The sequence below is a fragment of the Rutidosis leptorrhynchoides genome, chromosome 1 (assembly GCF_046630445.1).
Source record: "Rutidosis leptorrhynchoides isolate AG116_Rl617_1_P2 chromosome 1, CSIRO_AGI_Rlap_v1, whole genome shotgun sequence".
Taxonomy (NCBI): domain Eukaryota; kingdom Viridiplantae; phylum Streptophyta; class Magnoliopsida; order Asterales; family Asteraceae; genus Rutidosis; species Rutidosis leptorrhynchoides.
Window position 1 is genome coordinate 228,349,737 of NC_092333.1, and position 16,561 is coordinate 228,366,297.

Consider the following 16,561-nt stretch of genomic DNA (forward strand, 5'->3'; position numbering starts at 1 on the left):
GACTGTCTAAGTTGTTCAGAACGGAGAGCGGCAAAGTGGGGATTTAGCTCAGGGATAGCACAACCCTGTGAAAGAAGAATGTTATGATCAAAATTAGAAGTTCACATAAATAAATTGTTAGCACAAGTTGTTTTATCATTGTTACCTGAAGAAGAGTCAAAAGATCATTGCACTTAGTGGCAGGGTTATCAATAAACGCCTGCAGTGTGCCCAAATGAGCAGGAATTGGTGGTACAGGAACATTTGATTATGTGACAGCAGGGGTAGTGGTACTGGGAGGAGGAGAATGATAAGAAGAGTCGCCTTCCATCCTCAGCTCCTGAAAATCAGCCTCATCAAAGGGAGTAAAGTTTCGGTCAGGAGATTTCAAAATTTCATCCTCTTGACTTTCGAGGTTCTCCGCCGTCCTCTGCTCACCATCTTCAGCAGTCTTTCCTTGGCTATCATCAGAATTTGCTAAACCACTAACATAAATAAATTAGCAAACATAACAGTTATGCGCAAAGATATATGCAATATCAAGAAAGGGCAATGTTGACATACTTCTTCTGCGTTTTAGTTTAGGGATTCCCTCAGCACTTTTTGCTCTCTTAGAGCCTATACTCTTCTTGCGAGTCGTTTTGGTTGCAGGAGGGATAGGAAGCGTTTCACCAGTAATGTCAACCGAGCCTGTTGTTTCCTGCTCGGTAGTGGTGTCCTCCGCCGTCCGTTCAGTGTCGGACTTGGACTCGCTATCTGAGCTACTACCACTGCATTCTCCTTCCTTTTCAACATTAGCAGCAGCAGCAGCCTCAGCTTCAGCAGCAACCCTTTCTGCCTCTAGCTCAGCAGGGGTTTGTCACGAGCAGCGATCTCCACGTCACCCTCAAGATCGAGGGATAAGATAGCAGAACGAACAAGCATCTCGGTATTTTTTGCAAAAATTAAACAAGGGCAAAAATAGCAAACATAAGCAATAATGACATAAAAAAGATAGACAAATGTATATGTTAGGATGATCGTATCACATCCTACCCCGGTTTTTCTGGCGGAGTACTGGCACAGAAGTACTTGGCCATTCTTGGCTCACTTTACACAGCACAAGAATACCCTCATATTTCTCATATGATCTAGGCGGAAGGCGGAGAGCTTTAAAATTTTTCACTATTCGCTTCTCCGCGGCGGTTACCTTAACGGCCTTTCCTACACCAGCATCTATAGACTTCCATTTCCGGACCACGGAATACTTCTCCGGAATAACTCCTTCGTCAACAAAGAAAAATGGACTCTTCCAGTCCTTCAAGTTTGAAACTTTATTTTTCCCAACAAAATATGTATTTCGATTATTGTCAATTGTAAGCCAGCAGTGGCTAATCGTTCGAATTCTAAAAAGAGAGATGAAAACTTTAAGGCGAGGCTTAATATTGCTGGCATTGCAATACATTTCAAAAAGGATAATTTTTTGAAGGCCGTGGGGATGGATTTGGCTCAGGCAGGCTCTATTGTATCTAAGGATACGGAGAAGAAATTTAGTAACAGGAACACGGAGGTTTCCGTGAGTAAGTTGTAAAGCATACAAAGCAATTTTTCTGGCAGGCGGTTTATTGGCCCTTTGATTGCCAGTAGGAAGTATAGGATTGTATTGGTTTAGATGATGAAAAGCGATCTTCAATCCATCAAAATGGCTCTCCGATAAAGATGATCCTATCGTGCTAACCTCAGGGAGGTTGTTTGTTTCTGAAGAAGAAAGCTCCACGTTCTCTTGGCCAGTACTCAACACAGAAGCCATGGTAATAATATGAACAATAAAAGTGAAAAAGAAATAACAGTGAGGTAAAGTGCAACTGACTTTGAAAGATGAAAAACCTTAAAAAGTTGAAAGTAAAAGCTTGAAGAAGGCGATGAAGATTTGGGTAGAAATGTTCTTTTTAGATCTTGATCAAAAGTAAAAAAGTGAAGTTAAAAGGTTATGACGGTTTATATAGAGATTTATCAATGTATTTTTTATGGACACGATTATGACACGTGTATGGGCAAGTTTAAAAGTGGGGTATGAAGAAACGCTTTTTACAGCTGGTGGCACGTGAAGAATCTCAACCATTTAAAAGTAATCATCACAATGTCAGTAAAATTCATCTGTCATCATCATCAATAATGTTTTCCCCGATGCAAATGGCAAATGTGAAGACTTGTTTGGCATGCGTTGGCAGAAGTTTAACAACTTAATCCTTTTTCAAATGCTTAAGTCATTAAACTGTGGGGACTTAATGGTGTATCCTATCGTATGACACGTATAAAGGCATAATATTCGCATGAAATTGGCATCAAGAACACTGAGAACAATGGTTTTGAGAAGCTATCCGTCAAGCGTTCTCCGCTGTGCAGGCTGCTTCCGTCATACATAAGCCCTAAAGGCCGCCTAGTGTAATGGCCCGTCCAAATCCATATGGACGAATACAATAACATTTGGTCCCATTGCGAGGTTTTGACCTCTATATGATACGTTTTACAAACATTGCATTCATTTTTAAAAGACAACTTTCATTACAACGATAGTTGACAAATATGCATACCATTTCACAATATAATCAGACTATAAATGACTTAATCTGTCATTTACTTTAATATAATCTTGTTGAACTTAACGACTCGAATGGAACGTCTTTTGAAATATGTCATGAATGACTCCAAGTAATATCTTTAAATTGGGTAAATGCATAGCGGAATATTTCTTTCATACCTGAGAATAAACATGCTTAAAAGTGTCAACTAAAAGGTTGGTGAGTTCATTAGTTTATCATAAATATTCATTTCTAACAATTTAATAGACCACAAGATTTCCGTTTTCATTTTCATTTCCATAATCATTATACAGGCATTTCACAATCTGCATAAAGATAAAATCATTCATATGGTGAACACTTGGTAACCGAACTAACAGGATGCATGTAGAATATCCCCCGCATATAGGCATTTCGCAATCTGCATGCTATATACCGGCCGTCGCAATCAGTATATATCAATCGAAGTACTAAAGTATTCGTACCCCGAATGGGACTTGTCAAGGTCCATAGATCTATCTTTAGGATTCGCGTCAATTAGGGGCCATTTCCCTAATTCTTAGGCTACCAAGCTAAATAGGGGCGATATTCGGTATTTGTAATCCAACCATAGCTTATAGTTTAGTACTTGTGTCTATTTTGTAAAACAGTTATAAAAACAGCGCATGTATTCTCAGCCCAAAAATATAATAAAAGGGAATAATGAAACTCACTTTCACAAATTTTCAATTCGTCAAAAATCAGACTTAGCCACGGATCGATTCACGAACCTATAACAAATATATACATATATATCAAAGTATGATAAATATATTCAAATCATATTTTTATTTACGTGTTGATGATTTAAGTTGTCAAGTTAGCAGTCCAACGTTAGTAGTCCAATGTTAGCAGTCCAACGTTAGTAGTCCATATATATAGTTCAATACATCACCCTGGAATAATCAAGACGTATTGTAAATATAATGTCTAAGACTCAATCACAACCCATTGTACAACTATTGTCTTTGAAGTTATCTCGACGTGTTGTGTACATGTGTCTTACGATTTATTTGACGTATTGTAAATATATTGTCTAAGACTCAATCACAACCCATTGTACAACTATTGTCTTTGAAGTTATCTCGGCGTGTTGTGTACATGTGTCTTACGATTTATCTGACGTATTGTATATATATTGTCTAAGGTTTAATCACGACCCACTGTACAAACTGTTGTCTTTGAAGTTATCTCGACGTATTGTGTACATGTATCTTACGATTAACCAAAACTAGTATAGTACAAGAAAATATGTATAAATACATGTATAATACAAGAAAAGTTAGCTAGGACATGGTTAGTATAGATTTTTGCAAAATAATCCCGTAGCTATTTTGGTGATTTCTAACCAATCTTGTTTTGCCCATATCTTCTTCGTTATAAATCGGTTTTGAGTGATTCAAATTGCTATGGTTTCATAACGAACTGTAGTATTTGGATATAAACTGAAAAATTAGTGGTTTATAGTCGGAGTTACAGGTTACAAGTCCATATTTGAAAGAGGTAGTCATTTCTGTCGAAAGAACGACATCTTGATGACCATTTTGAAAAACATACTTCTACTTTGAGTTTAACCATAATTTTTAGATATGTTATCATGTTTATATGAAATATTATTTTCCCAAAATACAAAGCTTTAAATCAAAGTCTAAGATAGTTTTTTTTATTATTATCCAACCCGAAACAGCCCCCGGTTTTACTACGATGGCGTATATCCAGTTTTACGGTGTTCTTCGTGTTTCCAAGTTTTAACTCATTAAATTAGCATATCATATAGATATAAAACATGTGTTAAGTTATTTTTAAAAGTCAATTTAGAAGGATTTACTTTGTTTGCGAACAAGTTTAGAATTAACTAAACTATGTTCTAGTTATTACAAGTTATTTTCTTCAAATAAGATGGTTATATAAGTAAGAATCGAACGATGTTATGAACATCATTACTACCTCAAGTTTAGTAGGTAAACCTACTGGAAATGGTGAGAAATGATCTAGAGCTTCAAAGGATCTTGGATGGCTTGAAAGTTCTTGAAGTAGAATCATGACACGAAAACAAGTTCAAGTAAGATTATCACTCGAATTAAGATAGTTATAGTTATAGGAATTGAATCAAAGTTTGTATATGAGTATTACCTTGATTTAGAATGATATCTTACTATAAACAACAAGGATTTCTTGAGGTTGGATGATCACTTTACAAGATTGGAAGTGAGCTAGTAAACTTGGAAGTATTCTTGATTTTATGAAACTAGAACTTGTAGAATTTATGAAGAACACTTAGAATTTGAAGATGGAACTTGAGAGAGATCAATTAGATGAAGAAAATTGAAGAATGAAAGTGTTTGTAGGTGTTTTTGGTCGTTGGTATATGGATTAGATATAAAGGATGTGTAATTTTGTTTTCATGTAAATAATTCATGAATGATTTATAATATTTTTGTAATTTTGTGTAATCATTCATGCTAGTTACCAAATGATGCTTCCCACAAGTTTAATGACTCACATGGGCTGATAAGGAGCTGATGATTGAGTGTATATATGATATTGCTTAAAATGAACATATATTTAGACGCAATATCATTCCAAAATGTAATGTTTTTAATTGTAATTTCCTTATTTTTAGTTGTAATTGTTTAAATAAATAAGTGAGAAGACGAAAGACGAAGATCGCTCAAAAATGAAGATTTAAAGTCGAAAACGAAGATTTAAAAGGCAAAAACGTCCAAAATGCTCAAACGTACAAGTTACACTCCAAGTGGTTTAAATTATTGAAGAAAAACGTCTAAAGATTGACAAGAATGCAAGTCGCGGAACGCAAATTACACGATATTAAATTGTACGAAAAGAAGTTCGAGAAACCGGGACTGAGACATAAACTGGGCGTAAATGTACGAGACATCGGAGCCAAAATTATTAGTCAACTATGCACAAGAATATAATATAATATTTAAATAATTATATAAATTATTTATATATTATATATATTTTTATAATATGTCGACAAGTAAAAATCCAAAAAATTGTGAGCTGGATCTGGAGGCCATGCGATCGCATGAGAAATAGGCATAAAACTCATGCGATCGCATGAGTTACTGTAGCAGGTCACATATCTATAAAAATCCAGTTTGCTCGAGCTTATTATACATCTTTTTGTCTTCTCTTCATCTGTAACATAAATATATATATTTATAATTTTAATTTTAATTTAAGTTTAATAATAATTGGGTTATTGTAAGAAATGTTTTACGGGTTTTAAGTCGGAACTCTGTCTGTTTAACGCTACGCGATTAATCACCACTGTAAGCTATGTTTTTTCTTTTTAAATTAATGTCTTGTAACTAAGTTATTATTATGCTTATTTGAGCCGAAGTAATCGTGATGTTAGACTAAATATTAAAGACCGGGTTATTGAACTTTAGACCATAATTAATGTTTGTACAAAGACCGACACTTGTAGACATTGGACTATGGACTATTAATAGATGGGGGGTATTGTCTAATCGAGTGATAACTCATTGGAGTCTGTCGAACCTATCTTCAAATTAATTAGCCTAATAATTAAATAATGATTATGGTTGTCCTATTTAGTGACGTTCATACGGAGTCTATTATAATCATTTAATTAATTATTCAGGTTGGGTAATTGAGTATTCAAACTGATCAAGTGGATAAATTAATATTCATATCTAATTAAAATAGGGGTGGATTACAAACAGTGATAACTGGTGTAATTATTGACAGAAGTGATAACTGCGTCACAGTTTAAATCCTTAATTAGTTGGACTATTTGACTTCGGGTATAAGGGTAATTTGACGAGGACACTCGCACTTTATATTTATGACCGATGGACTATTATGGGCAAAAGCCAGATAGACGTATCAAATAAACCAGGCCAAATAACAATTAACTCGGGGTAATAATATATAACCAAAATATCAAACATCATGATTACGGAAGTTTAAATAAGCATAATCCTTTTATTTCATATTTCATCGTACAATTATTTACTGTCATTTTAATTACTGCAATTTACTTTATCAAAATTTAAATTCTGTCATTTATATTATCGTCATTTATCTTTATCGCTAAAACTAAAATTTGACAAACCGGTCGTTAAACGGTAAAAACCCCCCTTTTATAAAAATAATAATTATATATATATATTTATAGTTTTGTAAAATATAGTACGCTTTAATATTGATCTCCCTGTGGAACGAACAGGACTTACTAAAAACTACACTACTCTACGATTAGGTACACTGCCTATAAGTGTGTAGCAAGGTTTAGGTATATCCCATCTATATAAATAAATAAAACTTGTATCATATTTCGCCGTATTTCATATTACAAATAATACTATTTCGTACCCCTCCGCTCGCACATCAAGTTTTTGGCGCTGCTGTCGGAGAATCCTTAACGCCGAAGCGAAACGCTATATAAAAATTTTTTTTTATTAAGTTTTAATTTCTTTTTGTAAAAATACGTTTTAAATACAAAAAAAAAAATATATATATATATATTTTTAAGAGTTTGTTTAAAATTATAAAGTATTTTTATTTTTCTATTTTAGTTTTTAAATATAAGTTTTATTTATATAAATATTGTATTTAAATTAAAAACAGAAAAAAATATAAATTTAAATAAGTATTCGGGCCTGGTACTGTAGCAGCCCAAGACCTGGCCTGGTATCCGAAGCCATGCGATCGCATGGCCCAGCCACATAAAACTCATGCGATCGCATGAGGCTGTCTGACAGGTCTGATCCCAGCAATTATTACGCAGTAGGGTTTTATTATTAATTATATTTATTAATTAACCCTAATTAGGTTTTAATTAATTAATTAGTTTTTAAATTTAGTTTTAATTTATATTTACTAATATTAAGTTTAATATTATTATTAATTATATAAATTAATACTTTTATAAAATAAATATAAAAATAATATTTTTATAAAAATAAGTAATTTTATCACTTTTTATATCTTTTTATATTTCGTATCTTTTTAATCGTTTATTCGTAAATTGTATATTTATCGTTCGTAATTAGTTTAAGCTATAGTTTTTGCCGTAGTTATTTTTATTTCTAGATTTTTAGGCTTTGCCGTAAAATCCCTTAAGTGCTTTTTCTTTAGATTAAGATTTAGGCGCTTTAGAATTTTGCGACGCCGTTTATATATTTTAGTGCCTTTTAAGTTATTGCCGTTTTGGATATAGAATTCCTTTTAAGTTTTAATACCTTTAGATGCAACTTTTAATATTTAGTTTTTAGACTTTTAAGTTTCGACGTTTTTCTTTCTTATTTTTATTTTTTGACCTTTTTATTTTTCGACGTTTTTCGACACACTCTTTTTCTTTCTTATTTCTTGACGCTCTAGTTTTTAGGACGTAGAATTTTCTATTTCTTCTCTAAAATTTCAAAACGAAAAATTATTTTAAGCGGTTAAATTGATAGACGTCCAAAATTTTCTGGTTCGTAGTAATAGTTGGATTTGTTAGTGGCGAGTTGTGGGCTTCCGATTTAAAGGGTCCTGGCTACCTGCTGCATCTTTTGGCTATTCGAAACGTGGGCAAAATCAGAAAAGTCTATTAATTTGATAACTTATATAATTTTTATTTTTATAACTAATAGGATATTCAGTGAATGCACCGAGCGAAACGTTCACCGCCTTTCATACGTTCACCACCTGTAACTCGATCAAGGCATTTAGCAAATATTGCTGCCATTGAATTTTTAGAATCATCATCTAGTCGAACAAGTACTTCAATTCAAATTTCTGATAATCCATTTTTTGAACCCAACTTCACAATTGAGAACCCAGAGGATATTCAGGGACAATTTCAAGATCCTGAACTATTAAACATTCCTCATGAACCACAATTTATTCAAACGGAATTTGTCGAAGAAGGAACCGTTAAATCAGAATCTTCTAGTGATTCAGATTCAACAAATTCAAATATGGAAGATCTAGAACCTCAAACTATGGAAGACCGAATGAGAGCCACACGTACTGGTCAAGGTCATGCCATTACTCAACCAGAAGTTACTGCACCAAATTTTGAAATCAAAGGACAAATCATACATATGGTTACTAATCAATGCCAATTCGGTGGTACAGAAAAAGAAGATCCAAACGAACATCTTCGAACCTTTAATAGAATTTGTACTTTATTTAAAATCCGAGAAATTGAAGATGAAACGATCTATCTTATGTTGTTCCCTTGGACTTTAATTGGGGAAGCTAAAGATTGGTTAGAATCATTACTAGAAGGAGCAATTGATACATGGGATGTCTTAGTGGAGAAATTTCTTCAAAGATTCTTTCCGGCATCTAAATCCATGAGACTTCAAGGAGAAATTGCCACGTTTGCACAAAAGCCAAATGAAACTTTATTTGAGGCATGGACAAGATTCGGAAAGATGTTGAGAGGATGTCCTCAACACGGTTTAGACACTTTTCAAATAGTTCAAATATTCTATAAAGGCGTTAATATCGCTACAAGAAAAGATATTGACACTGCTGCTGGTGGTTCCATTATGAAGAAAACCGCAACCGAAGCTCACAAGATTATTGATAAAACAGCCTCCCACTCTCATGAGTAGCACCAAGAGAAAGATATCTTACATTCATCTAAAGCGGCTAGAGCCGTTTCTAGCCATGACTTTGATTCCGTTTCCGCAAAAATATATGCTTTTGAAAGACGAATGGAAAAGATGACTAAAGATATTCACGCAATACAAATCAGTTATGAGCAATGCGGTGGACCACACTTAACGAAGGATTGTAATGTCGAGCAAACGATGGAACAACGTGAGAATGTTTCCTACATAAACCAAAGGCAGGGAAATAATTATCAAAATAATTATCAACAACCAAGGCAAAACCTAAACCGAAGTTAAAACATTCTTTACAATCCAAATGGACCCAACAATAATAATAATAATCAAAATAACACTTTCAATCAACAAAGGCCAGGCTTATATAGACAACCACAACAAACTGAAGAGAAAAAGTCAAATCTGGAAGAAATGGTATTAAAGTTAGTTGATTCTCAAAAACAATTTATTACATCTCAAACCCAAACAAATGAAAAGTTTGATCAATCATTTAGAATTCAACAAACTTCCATTTTAAATCTAGAAAAACAAGTAGGTACTCTAGCAGGCCTGATGAGTGAAAGGAAACAAGGAAAGTTACCAAGTAATACTGAAGTAAATCCTCGAAATGAAAATGTTAACATGGTTTCAACGAATCCTGAAAAACTAGAAATAAAAGAGGAAAAGATTTCAGATGATGAAGAAATTACACCACCACCAGGGTTTGAAAAACCAATATATGCACCATACAAACCACTTATTCCATTTCCAATAAAAGTTGAATATAAGCAAGAAATAGGTAATAAAGTTTGTGTTGGTGATACCTCGAAAAGGAAGAGGAAGAGTAAACAAGAACAAGAAGCTAAATCCGTAACAATAGAACCATTAAATACTATTCCACCGGAATTTCCACCTAAGTCGGGTGATCCGGGTGAATTTATTGTTCCTTGTTTACTTAGTGATTATGTCATGTATAATGCACTAGCAGATCTAGGTGCAAGTGTAAGTATTATGCCTCTTTCATTATATAAGAAGTTAAATTTAGGAGGGTTAAGTCCAACAGAGATGAGTGTTCGATTCTTTGACCAAACCATTAGACACCCAGTTGGAATTGCTGACAACCTACCTATTCAAGTAGGTAATTTAACCTTTCTAGTTGAATTTGTTATCATAGACATAGAAGAAGACTCAAACTTTCCTCTACTTTTAGGTCGACCATTTTTAGCATCAACCAAGGCGTTAATTGATGTAAGAGAAGGTAGAATGACACTTAATGATGGTGAAAAATCAATCACCTTTGTGAGTCAAAAGTCTAGATCTCCACCAACCAAAACCGTTGAACCAATAACTCCAACGGTAGTGCTTAACAATGTTAAAATACCTAAGTGTAGGGAAGATGAAGTAACACCTAACGATGACCAGAAAACACAGAACCCCATTAATGATACGAAATTAGATGACCTCGTTATTAACAGTTCAATGAAGAAGCTTTATAAATGAGTTCACAATGCTAGGATTAAGGGGAACTTTAAGTTATGTAACTGATTAGTATCTAATCTGTCATCAAAAGAAAAAGAGAAATTAGTTGATTTTGTGAAAATTACAAAAGAAACCGACCAATGGCTTAAAACAAAAATCACAGATATGCAAGTTGATTATGGTCTGATGGAAATTGACGATGAAGTTAATCACGATTTCAATACCACAGCTAGCTAAGTGTGGGGAGATTCAAAAGTTTTAAAGATAATTTCATGCTATCTAGAAGTTAGATATTCTGTTTTCGTGTAGTTTCGAGAATGGAATCCGATTGGTCTTTTCTACTAGCAGACCCTAAAGAACTAGTCCTCTTCCCCCATTCTGAATTTTTTTGTTTTTAGGTTTTACAAGATGAAGCATGCATTTGATATCAGTCATGGTTTAATAAAGCTTCAAAGGTAAGTTTTTATGCTTTTAACCTTTTGTTTTTAAACACTAAATTGTCGCTATAAAGTATTAAATTGATATTCATTAAAAATAGGTATAATAAACCGAAATTACTAATATCAATACCAAAATTTAATCCATCACTGCAAAAATTTACCGTTTATTCATAAGGTATAAATATCTTTAATCAATCAATTCAAAATATTTTAAAAATTCGCTAGGAGTAAAACTAGGGAATATAGCCGAAATTACTTTAAGGGACGTATATTTTTGTTAATATTTGATTGATTAAAGTGGGATAAAAGACCAAAAAGATTTTTATTTTTATTTTTCCTTCTTTTTATAAATTAATATATACCTATTTCACTAATATATATATATATTACTATATTATTTTTATAATTTAATAAAAATTTATAAAATTAATATTTATTATCTTTATGTTTAAAAAATTAAATTTTATGCATTTTGAATTTAAGTTTTGTGTGATTTAAAAAAAACAAAAATTTACTTTATTTCATTAAGTTAAAAATATGATTTCTAAAATTCGTCGTGAGTTAAACACTAGGTCATGGAACCGAAATTGCTTTACCCGAGGTCGGGGCGACAAATTTTGTTATCATTATTTTTAATATTATTGATCTAAAGTATACCAAAAAAATTAAAAAACCCAAAAATCTTTGCTTTTAAAACAATCGCTTTAAAAACGACAAATTGTAAATTTTATCGAGGGACGGACTAGGTAAACATACCGAAACTACCTAAAGTAAAAGGAAACAAAATTTTTAAAAATTATTCATTTAAATTGTTTTAATAAATAAAGGTTTATTAAAAAATATATATATAATAAAAATATTATGTATGTTTGTAGTTTATCTTATGTACAAAACAGGGTAAAACAGCGCACTTTCAAAGACTGACATTAAGTTCAGCAAAAGCTACTAATTTTGACGATAAGACGCAAAACATATGTGAAATTACAACAAAAAGAATGAACGATGAGGCGCGCCATCTATCATTCGATGAGCTTTGTAATTTACAAACTCGGTATTTTTAATCACTTTTCTACACTAATCACCCTCATGAATTTATAATTATAGTCTGATTTCATGCAAATGAGGGCATTGCATGATCTCAAGTGTCTGCCAGGGTTATAAATTCTCTCGGGTTTACACTTAGTTTAATTGCCAAAATTTTGTAAAATTTAAAATTTTTTCAGTTAAAATGAATTCAAAACCATGTTTATACATATTTATGAACGATAAAACTAGGTGATAAAACCGAAATTATCGTTGCCTCAAAAAGGACATAAATATTGCCAACCCACCTTAATAATTATTCCCCGACCTGGATTATCTAAACACTTGGTTACCATTAAAAATTATTTAGTAACGTCCAAAATGCTCAAACGTACAAGTTACACTCCAAGTGGTTTAAATTATTGAAGAAAAACGTCTAAAGATTGATAAGAATGCAAGTCGACAATTTAATAAACAAAAGAACGACCTCGCATAACATCAATAATTATTTAAACACTTGGTTACCATTAAAAATACTAGTAACGCAGTAGTTGTATTAGAATCTAGTGCTCCTGATAACAAAGAACAGCCCTAGTCTTATATATGACAATAATTTTATCACCTACTACCCAATTCTAGTAAAAATTTTCAAAATTTTCAACTAAATGAATTTAAAATCATGTTTATACATATTTATGAACGATGAAAACTAGGTGATAAAACCGAAATTATCGTTACCTCGGAAAGGACATAAATTGAGAAACAACCCAAAATGTTAGAATTCATTTACGAATGAAATGGAGGAGAATAAAAAGGGAAAGAAAAACATAAATAAAAAGCTAAGTGTGGGAAGAATTACCATTAAAAACTATCTATCTATCACATATTTCTGTAAAGTTATTGCAGGTACTTTTGCTTTGGACGATATTAATCAGTTTTACCCGGTTTATTGTAATATAAATATATGAGAAAGATGGATCTACATGATGAATCAATTCCATCATTATAGGAAGTAAAGTCTTCGGAAAAAGACACGCGCTTCTTGATTTAGGTCAAGAAGTTGTCGTCCAGACCAACTGTAGGTTGACAAAAAATCTTGAAAAGTCATCTCTAAAATCAGCAGGAAATCCACGGACCTCAGCATCAAACAGGGTCGCCAAGTGGTCAGACTTATCCTAACCATGAGAGGATCTGTCTCGTAAAATGGAGAGGGCGCCGTGCAAATTAGCTGGATAAGACTAATGAATCAGATCCCCAGAAAGGATAATCTCCTTAAAGATTAAAAATCAGCTTTTAAGCCTGATATTACTCAATCCTTGAGATTGACCTTAAAGATTGAGAATTCAAACTCATGGAATTCGATGATATCTAAACTCGATCTTGAACGAGAAAATATTTTGATCAAAACTAAAACCAATTTGTTTTCTGAAAAACCCATTTTTAATGCGTTCATTACCATTGAACGTAAAATCCTAAGATTTCATCAGAATTCATTAGGTCACCTGAACCAAATCGGGTGTCAACCGTAAGAACGGTGGTTGCATAGCATGGTCGAAGATAGGACCTTGTGCCAGACTGAAAAAACTATAGGGTGATCTTTACTATTGCTCCTACCAAGGATAGTAATTGCATCCGACACGTTTTAGACCATAATCATACGCATGTCATTAGACATCGTCTTAACAGTTGCTTGTTCATCGCTTTCCTTTACAGCCGGACGGTCGTTTACCGAAAGGTAATATACGGGACAAGTAGACTGGATGTGTGCTTTCCTAATACAAGGTTAGCAAGTGGGTGACACAAAACCACAAGTTTTGAGCCAAAATTTTAAAAAATCTGAAACCCACAACCCACAAAAATATTTTGCAAACACCGGTGAAGGGTTATTCCGAAAAACCTGTCTAGAGTAAAACCTTGCTTGAATTTTCAAAAGATCAAATGTTTTCATAAAGATCCTATTTCCGAAAGGATCTAAATTTTTATAGTCATGTGGGACTGTAAACCACAACGTTACTATCATTGTTCATACCGCCGTATTGAAGTCACTAATGTTCAAAGTGTGAAGAATAAAGGAGTGATTCATGTATTTTTATTTCAAGACTATATTGCTTGAGGACAAGCAACGCTCAAGTGTGGGAATATTTGATAATGCTAAAAACGAACATATATTTCATAGCATTATCCCTCAAGAAAGACAAGCTTTTAGTTGCAATTGTTCTATTTACAAGTGATATTATTTTAAATAATAAAAGGTGAAGACAAAAGACAGATTCGACGAATTGAAGACGCAAACGACCAAAAAGCTCAAAAGTACAAAGTACAATCAAAGTGATTCCAATTATTGATAAGAAACGTCTCAAAATTACTAGAGTACAAGGTGCAAAACGCAAAATACAAGATATTAAATTGTACGCAAGGACGTTCGAAAATCCGAAATCGGGACCAAAGTCAACTCTCCACGCGCGACGCAACGTGGCGAAAATTATAAGTCAACTATGCATATTAATATAATATAATATTTAAATAATTATATAAATTATTTATATATTATATTAATATTATATAACGTCGACAAGCTAGAAAACAAGGCAATTGGGCATGGCCAGGCTGGCCATGCGATCGTATGAGTTTAACACTGAGAACTCATGCGATCGCATGAGCCTCAGGATCAGGCCTCATCTATAAATAAGCAACGAATTCGGCCAGAAATAGATATAATTTTTACACTTCTTTTTCTTCTCTCAATTTATGTACCAAGTATCACTCCAATTAGTAATCTCAATTAGTAATTTTAATTTTAAGTTAGTGATAATAATAAGGTTGGGTTAGTCGAATGTTTTAAGGTTTTGTAAGTTGGAACTCTGCCCGTGCACCACTACGCTATTATTATCCACTGTAAGTTATGTTTATATTATTTTCATTAATGTCTCGTAGCTAAGTTATTATTATGCTTATTTAAACCAAAGTAATCATGATGTTGGGCTAAAATATTAAGACAGGGTAATTGGATTTTGGACCATAATTGGGGTTTGGACAAAAGAACGACACTTGTGGAAATTAGACTATGGGCTATTAATGGACTTTATATTTGATTAACTAAATGATAGTTTGTTAATTTAATATAAAGATTTACAATTGGACGTACCTATAAATAACCATATACACTCGATCGGACACGATGGGCGGGGAATTTATAAGTACTAATAATCGTTCATTTGACCGGACACGGGAAAGGATTGAAAGTTTATGTGGGTGCTAAGGTATTGAAAAGTAGACGCAACCAGGCAGTACCCTATGAAGGTAATCATCCTCAGGTAGAAAGAGGTTCAGACAAGGAATTGGAGGAAGCAGAAGACATTTGGGATGTCTTTCAAAATGTTATTCTTGACGTCCATGTTCGTATAGATGAGGAAGCAATGGCGAGCGAGGCCAGACATAGTATGTACGAGCAGTGGAACTCCGAGCGAGTATACGAGGATTATAGGCGACGCCAACACGATAGCTGGGTAGTTCATCAGCACCAAATCATGAGCCAGCTATCATATCAGGTACCAAATAATTACGTGCCTACTCGACCTGCTCATTTTCCGCCATATAACCCCGACATCCGACCACCCTATAACAGGTATGACTATAACCAAGCCTATCAGAACATCTATAACCAACCATGGAACCCACCTGACGAGATGAACTGGAACCCCTATCCAGACTGATTTATTTCCATTGGTTAGTTTTATGATTTTTATGTTTTTATCTTTTTACTTTTTCATGTTTAAACTTATGTTATTGGATATATTTATGTAATATTTATCATTTTTATTATTATTGTGTACTAATATTTCACATTTAGGATTTGAAAGTGGGATATTAAATCTCATTTCAAATTACCATGCATGTCTATATTTGTATGTATGTATATTGTAAATTGTACAACAGGGTAAAACAGCGCATTTTCAAAGACTGGCATTAAGTTCAGCAAAAGCTACTAATTTTGACGACAAAACGAAAAACAAATGTGATATAACAACAAGACGGAATGAACAAATGATGTGCACCATTTATCATTCAGCAAACAAATGCCAATATGTTTGGAAACTTTGGTAAAATTTAATCATTTTTCTACGCTAATCACCCTCAATAATTTAAATTGTTACTGATTTCTTGCAAATGAGGGCATTGCAAGATCTTAAGTGTGGGAAGGGGTTAAATTCTTTCGAATTTTAAAAATTTTTTATTTAAACACTTGGTTACCATTAAAAATACTAGTAACGCAGTAGTTGTATTAGAATCTAGTGCTCTCTGATAACAAAGAACAGCCCTAGTCTTATATATGACAATAATTTTATCAACTACTATCCAATTCTAGTAAAATTTTTCAAAATTTTCAACTAAATGAATTTAAAATCATGTTTATACATATTTATGAACGATGAAAACTAGGTGA

General features: G+C 33.0%; 1 non-coding gene across 1 annotated transcript; it reads right to left on the reverse strand.

Annotated features, from left to right (window-relative positions):
- Positions 1-8,920: 8,920 nt before the first annotated feature.
- Positions 8,921-9,027, reverse strand: LOC139887050 (small nucleolar RNA R71). The gene has a single exon (XR_011772902.1). It is a non-coding gene; the product is annotated as a small nucleolar RNA R71 (small nucleolar RNA).
- Positions 9,028-16,561: the final 7,534 nt, after the last annotated feature.